The sequence below is a fragment of the Camelus ferus genome, chromosome 20 (genome assembly GCF_009834535.1).
Source record: "Camelus ferus isolate YT-003-E chromosome 20, BCGSAC_Cfer_1.0, whole genome shotgun sequence".
NCBI lineage: Eukaryota > Metazoa > Chordata > Mammalia > Artiodactyla > Camelidae > Camelus > Camelus ferus.
Window position 1 is genome coordinate 16,947,708 of NC_045715.1, and position 7,189 is coordinate 16,954,896.

General features: G+C 38.3%; 1 protein-coding gene across 6 annotated transcripts in view; it reads right to left on the reverse strand.

The window, feature by feature from the left end:
- KIAA0319 (KIAA0319 ortholog) overlaps nucleotides 1–4,732 on the reverse strand; it is a 65,802-nt gene extending 61,070 nt beyond the window's left edge. For all 6 annotated transcript variants that reach the window (XR_004313475.1, XR_004313474.1, XM_032462589.1 and 3 more), the window contains exon 1: nucleotides 4,558–4,732. The gene's annotated coding sequence lies outside the window, so the exon portion shown is untranslated. The remainder of the gene's footprint in view (nucleotides 1–4,557) is intronic.
- Between the last annotated feature and the right edge of the window lie 2,457 nt (nucleotides 4,733–7,189).

Consider the following 7,189-nt stretch of genomic DNA (forward strand, 5'->3'; position numbering starts at 1 on the left):
GGGGGTGGGAAGGGATAAATCAGAAGTTCAAAATTTGCAGATACTAACTTCTATATATGAAATGGCTAAGCAACAGGTTTCTGCTGTATAGCACGGGGAACTGTGTTCAGTGTCTTGTGGTCATCTATAATGAAAAAGAACATGAAAACGCATATATGCATGTATATGTATGACTGAAAGATTGTGCTGGGCACTGGAAATTGACACAACATTGTAAACTGACTATATGTCAATTAAAAAAGAATGCAAAAAAAAAGTTATCCAAGAAAACTACTAACAATATTAAAGTGAAGAATGAGTGGTTGGGGATGAGGGGGAATGAAGTACACTAAGGTAGTTTTCGAGAAGAATGGAAACATTAGGTTTTTTAAAAAAGAAAATATGCATTAAAAAATTAAATGTCCCATATTTTAAATGCAAATAATATATATATTGCAAAAAATTAAAAATTAAAAAATTTTGAAATAAATAAAACATCCCTATTCTACAGAAGCTCATCCTACATGATAATGAGACAGGTGGTGTCATGAGGCACACCCACAGAGCCAGATGGCCATCAGGGAAGGAGGGACTGAGGACTGGAAGGAAGACTTGAGAAATGTGACATTTAAGCTCTGTCCTGTGGGATGAGTGGTTGCTTGTTGAAGAAAGAAAGGCATTCTAGGCTCTCAAGACTGCTGCACAGAGAAAGCATTGAATTTTGCAATGGATGGAATATTTTGAGTGGTTCCATGTGGCTGGAGTGTAGAATAAGTTCAGGAAATGAAAAGATGAAAATGTAAACCAAGAAGAAACAGTAAGCACTGTATAAGTCACACTAAGAGGTGAGCACCTCACTGAGTGGGCAGTGGGGAGACACTGAAGATGTACAAAAATTTTTTGTTGTGTAAAATATATATAACATAAAATATGCCATTTTAACTATTGTTAAGTGTATAGCTCACTGGCATTAAGCACATCTATTCTTGTGCAACCGTCACCACCACTACCTCCAGAACTTTTCATCATTCCAAACTGAAACTCTGTGCCCATTAAACATTAAATAGCACGACCTACTCCTGGCAGTTCCTGGTAATCACTAGTATACTTTCTAAGAATTTGACTATTCTAGATATTTCCTGTAAATGGATTCATACAATAATGTCATTTTGTATCTGGCTTACGTCACTCAGCATATCTTCAAGATTCACCCATGTTGTATCCTGTGTTACAATTTCCTTCCTTTTTCAGGCCGGATAACATTCCATTGTGTGTATAGACCACATTTTACTTATCCATTCACCCACATATAGATATGACATTGAAGATTTTGAATCAGAGGTGTGACATGTTCATATATCTGCTTTAGAAAGTAACTCTAGGAGGGGGTTGAAGGATGGTACTTCTGAACCAGAAGACCTTGTTTCAAGAAAGTGAGAATGGTCAACTGGGTGGAAGAAATCTAGGAAAATGAGATCAGAAAAAGTTTCTGCAGATTTAGGAAGAGCAGTTGCTGCACAGGAGTAGTTAGGAAAACCCGATGGAAATGGGTAAAGACTAGTTAGCTAGTAGCATACTCCTAAACACGTATGTGTCTGGGGAGAAGTCCTTCCCAGACTACAATAAAATGTGGAGCATTCGGCACCTAGAACTTGGGTGCTTTGTAGCTTTAAGGCAAGGAGGTTGAAGATAGTGAATTAATAAAATATTTCAACCTCCTGATCAGTACAAATATACTGAGAGAGATTCCAAAGATAGTAGTTTTATCGACGGTAAGTCATCTTAAGCGTTACTTGGAAAAAATTTTGAAGAAAGGCAACTATGTTATATTGACCAGGAGACGGCACAGTCAGACATCCTACACTTCATTTTAACGAAGACAGCAAAAAAAACTGGTAAGGTATGCAGATAATCACAATTTTAGAATAATAGGATCATTATCCAAGAAAGGAGCAACCCATACTTCCCCACCACCCTATGAAAAAAACATACTACAAACTGCAGCATTTAAAATTTGTGGGTGGCAACACCAGAGTTAATTTACACTTGATACTTAATCATTCTGGTGCTTTAAATTATAGCCCAGAATAAAGCCAACTTTGAACATTCATTTTGGGGTCGGAGTTATTCTGTTACTCTAGCTACACGCTTAAACAGAATAATCCCATGCTTTTTCGAACTTAAGGCAAAGGATGCACAGCAGGTTGTGCATACCAACACTTTCCTGTTAACACCATGTAACAGAATTCTACCAATATAATTTGGAGCTAAAACTCCAACACCATATCTTTATCTACCTGTGTGTCATTTCTTTAAGAAGCCTTACTTTGCAACTCAAACACCTATGGTTAAAAGACTCCACCAAATGATGCAAAAACAGGTTATTTTGGTCCAACCATATGTACTGCTTAATGGAAATAAACAAGTAAGTTTCTCACTCTGGAATTCAAATGAAGAGTATCTAAAAATACAAATTAAAAAAAACAAAAAGAACAATAACCTCCCAATTATTCCAGGCCTACTAAAGCTAAGCTCCCTTTTTAGGGTATCAAATATAATTACCTGGAATTGACATACCTTTAGATTGTGATTATTATATTTATTATTGTTGTTGTAAAGATGCCGCAAGGAAAATGTATGTATTTTATGACAATGTGACATTGTAAATCTGAACAAAATAATTCTACTTTTAGTGCCAAATTAATTTGAAGACATAGAAAGTGTTTCCTGAAAAGAAAACAACCCAAGAATAGTAGCAACTAAATTTTATTGAAGTGCTATTGCATTCAAGGCAATGAGCAAAGAGCTCTTACACATATTGTTTTATTTAATTCTTATAGGAATTCTATTAAGTCGGTCCTATATTATCCCTATTTTACAGATGAAGAAACTGAGGCTAAGAGGAATTAAGTAATTTGACAAATGTGACACAGCCACCAAGAGCAGAGCCCATGACAAAACCCAGGCTATCTGAGCTGGCAATCTACATCCCTGCCCCAAAACAGTCAAGCCTGGTTCTACATATTTATTTGAAGAAAATCCTTCTCTGTTTGGCTAGGGAAAAAAAAATTAAGTCAAGAAAAGTTAACAGCAAATCCATTCTTTTACATTAATAAATTATTGAAACTCTCTTTTGACTATGACTAATACATAAAGATTTTAGCTGAATTATTTTTATTATTCTGAGAGGAAATTAAGTCCCTCCCTTGGTATTTTAAGTGGCAAACATTGATTAATCTTTCTATCACCTGTGGTTCTAAAAAGTCTTTATACATTTATATTTCTCTGTTTCAAATTGCAGAGGAATTGGTAGGGGGAGCATAGCTCAGTGGTAGAGTGCGTGCTTAGCATGCACAAGGTCCTGAGTTCAACCCCTAGTACCTCCATTAAAAATAAATAAATCTAATCACCTCCCCCCAAAATTAAAAACAAAATTTTAAGAGTAAAAAAAAAAACAAATTACAGAGGAATTCAGCTTTCTTTACGCCTCCTAAGTCTAGAGCTGAATTGGGATCTCCAGTTTTCCTTATTTGTATGAAAATTTATGTAAAATAAGCACCAAATAAAATTTTACATTTGAAATAATTTTAGTAGTCTTCCAGATTGTGGTCTTCTTATAATAAACAGTTTGAAGCATTTGGACAGCGAGTATGCATTTCAGGAATAAAGAAATAAACACTAAAATTCCCTTCAAAAATGCTTGTTTGTTGGGGGGGGCGGTTGTTTAAAATTTGCTTTTTCTATTATCATCATCAAAAATATCATCCAATTTTTCTATTTAAGCTCTGGAAAAACAACTAATATTAACCCACAAACCAAAATGTTTAGATGAGAAATCTAGCAATAAAAATGGATATGAGTGTGTATATCATACTTTTTTCTCTCTCCATATAATTAAGAAAATAAATGATGACATTCATAATCTTAGGTTTATGCTCTTGATTAAAATATCTTGATTAATGTTCATTCTGTGGAGGAAGTTCAACGGGAAGGAGAAAAAAGCCATTAAGAGGTTTTAAGTTTCAGATTATGGTAAGGTTCAGAGATAAAGTGAATTTAGCAAATGACAGAATAGCTCACATAAATGTTTCTAAACGCAGTTTAAGGAAAACCGATTCTACAGGTCTATGAAATGCAATTAGTGAAATTGGGAAAAGATGCAGATTTCCTGACTCCACCCTACTAAGAAACAATCAATTAGTGCAGTAATCAAGAAATGCCCTTTCCTAGATATGCAGAAGAACCTTAAGACGTTCACCTCCTAACTCAGGGCGTCTTGATTTTATTTTTCTTTTGCATAACCTGCCGACTTGCTGCCCTCCCTTCCTATCATTTGGCCATTTGGCCAGCCGGGTTGGGAAGTGGGATACTGTACCTGAGGCCGCTGCTGGCCGGGCTGAAGCTCGCCCTACACACACACAGTCACTCTTCCACACACTGGCACGCGCATCTTCTGTCAGGGAGGAGGTACCGCCCCATCCAAGCAAAACCCTCGCTTTCTCTTCCCCAGGATACAGCCCCAGAGGAGAGACTCATGCCCAAACCGGAGACAGGTTGAGGCTACTGCTGCGCTCTTACCTCCAGCAGCGACAGTGATGGTGGCCACCGCTCCTGTGCACCGGGCCAGCCAGGCCTGCCAGGGTCAGCACCGGTCTAGTAAGGATGCAATGGGAGGGCCCCTGCCTGACCCCGGCTGCAGCTTCAGCTAGCGCTGGGAAAGCGCGCGCCTGTGATTCAGCGCCTTTCCGCTGCGTGGTTACCACGGCGACGCGCGCGCACGCGCACACGCGTCCCCCGGGATGGGCGGGCAGGCGGCCGTCCTTGCCCAGCGTTCAGCCCGTAGCTCGCGCTCTAAAGATGGGCATCCAGACCACGGACTCCCACTTCTCAGGGGAGCAAGCAAAGTCTCTCGAGAAGCAGAGCGGCCAGCATGCCCCACCTCCTTTTCTTACTAATGCCTTCCTGGTCACCGTGATCCTAAACAGCCTGGGGGAGAAGCGTCCCTTTCAAATTCCCTGGCCAGGGTAACTTAAGGGAGCCTTGATCACACTACTAAGGTCAAAGACCCTTTGCAAATGTACCCCGAAGCAAAGTCACCCCACACGCAGAAGTCCCACTTCTCCAGTGGGAGCCTCTTTAGGCTGTTTTGAGCATGTGTGCTTTCTGAATGAGGATGGAAAACAGGTGCTAGGAGGGGCCCAGACCAACTCCACGGTTTCTAGGTTAACCAGGTGCCCAAAGTATTTAGATTACATTTGCATGTATGGGAAGGTGATCATTTGAACAATAGGAAACTCATGTGGAAGGCTCGTCCTTGCATTTGTACTGTTTTCGTATAAGATGCTCAAGCATCTAGGGCTGCTAACATGGTGCACAAAAGGAAGCCAGGGCATTCGCTGCGCATTCCCTTACTATGAGGTATATATAGTGCAGTGCTTAGGACCAAGTCACAGAGACTGTTGAATAGGCCCCTACTAGGCTCCTTACTAACTATGGATGGGCCTTGGAGGAGTACATAATCCTGCTTAACCTCAGTTTCCTCAATTTTAAAATGGAGATAGTAACAGTATTCCTTTAGGATGATTGTGGGGCTTAAAACAGAATGCACACCGAAGGCATAAAACCTGCCCAGTACTGAAAGAGAGCAAATCAGTTTAGGCTAAAAAGAAAAAGGCAACCCTGCCCATTGATCAGGCTGGGAGGAGACACAGATAAAGCCAGAAGCAAAATTAACAGGAAATGATATTTCTCCCAAAGTCATTCAGGCAGCTGTAAAACAACTTACAAAAGACACTTTCCTCTTTTCTATTCTCACCTGGCATTCCCCGGTGCCTCCAGGGTGTCCTTTCCCACTGCATCAATAGATCTGATTTAGTCAAACAGGCCTACTCCCAGGAGTCTAAATAAATCAAGTTATATGGACTTAAAATATTTAAATATATTATATATTTAAGCATATACATATATAAGCTTAGCCTAGACTGTTAAACCTTGACATTTCAACTCAGAGCCAAAAATGAATATTTTGATATATATAATAAATACCTATTTTGATACATACTGCATGAAAATGTTAATCCGCCTCCTTAGAACACAAATGTAAGGTCACTATATTTCATTTTTCTTCAGCATTTATTGAGCTTCTGCTATATGCCAGATGTAACAAATACTAAAGATAAAATGATGTATCTTTAGTAAAGCTTTTCTGACTTTGTCGGCTCTTGTTTATATGCTGTTGGCTGGAAAATTTGTCCTTACAAAACTGCACAATGAAAGACAAGGAACTGTCCTATTTGGAGGTGGGAGAAACTGAGGTCTAGCAAGTTTCAAGTATATTTCATACCAGTGGCAAAGATGGTGCTTAGCATATTGAAATATGAGATACTGAGATGGAATTTTACCAAAAAGGGAGGTAAGATACACAACTCAGAAAACTTGAGATTCAAAGTAAGAAATTCAAGATACTGCATAATACTTTAATTCTTGCATTGAGAACTACTGCCCATCAAAACAGGCTAAAAATAGTTTATTGTTTGTAATCACTTCACTTGTAACTTGCTTGATTTTGTTACTATAAGCATTAAGTGGGAAGGTATTTCACTTGGATGCTGAGTTGCATAAAGGAAATTATACTCCTTTCCAGTTTTGAAACAATTTGACAATTGTTTAATCTAATACACATTACTACATATTTTTATTTTCAGCTTTTCACTCATCTAGATTTTTTTTTTGTAATGTGAAGTGTGGTGTTCTAACTTTTTCCTTCCAAGTGAATAAGCAATTTATGCCAAAAACATCCTTTTCCCACATAAATGAACTACCTCCATAATATATGCTAAAATATTAGCATTCTTATTTTATTTTTAATGATGAAAATTAGATTAACATACAAGACTCTTCCTCATTACCACAAAGGTAATGTCATGTAAAAATTCAGCTTGTCTTTTTTTTTTAGATGTTTTAGTTGTTAATTTTGACATCCCTGATGAAAATAAGGTTCTGTTACTTCTCATTGTAATTACTACAACTAGCTTTCCTTTTTTTATGTACTGAGGAAGTCAGCAGTCTTGGTAACACCTGGCAGGGTAAGCAGCACTGTGGAAAGCTGTTTTCTTCCACACAAAGGTGAAGCGGTAGCAGTGGTCAGAAACAGGAAGCAGGTAAAAACTTCAATCCCATCATAAGCACAAAAATATGAAAACAAACTATA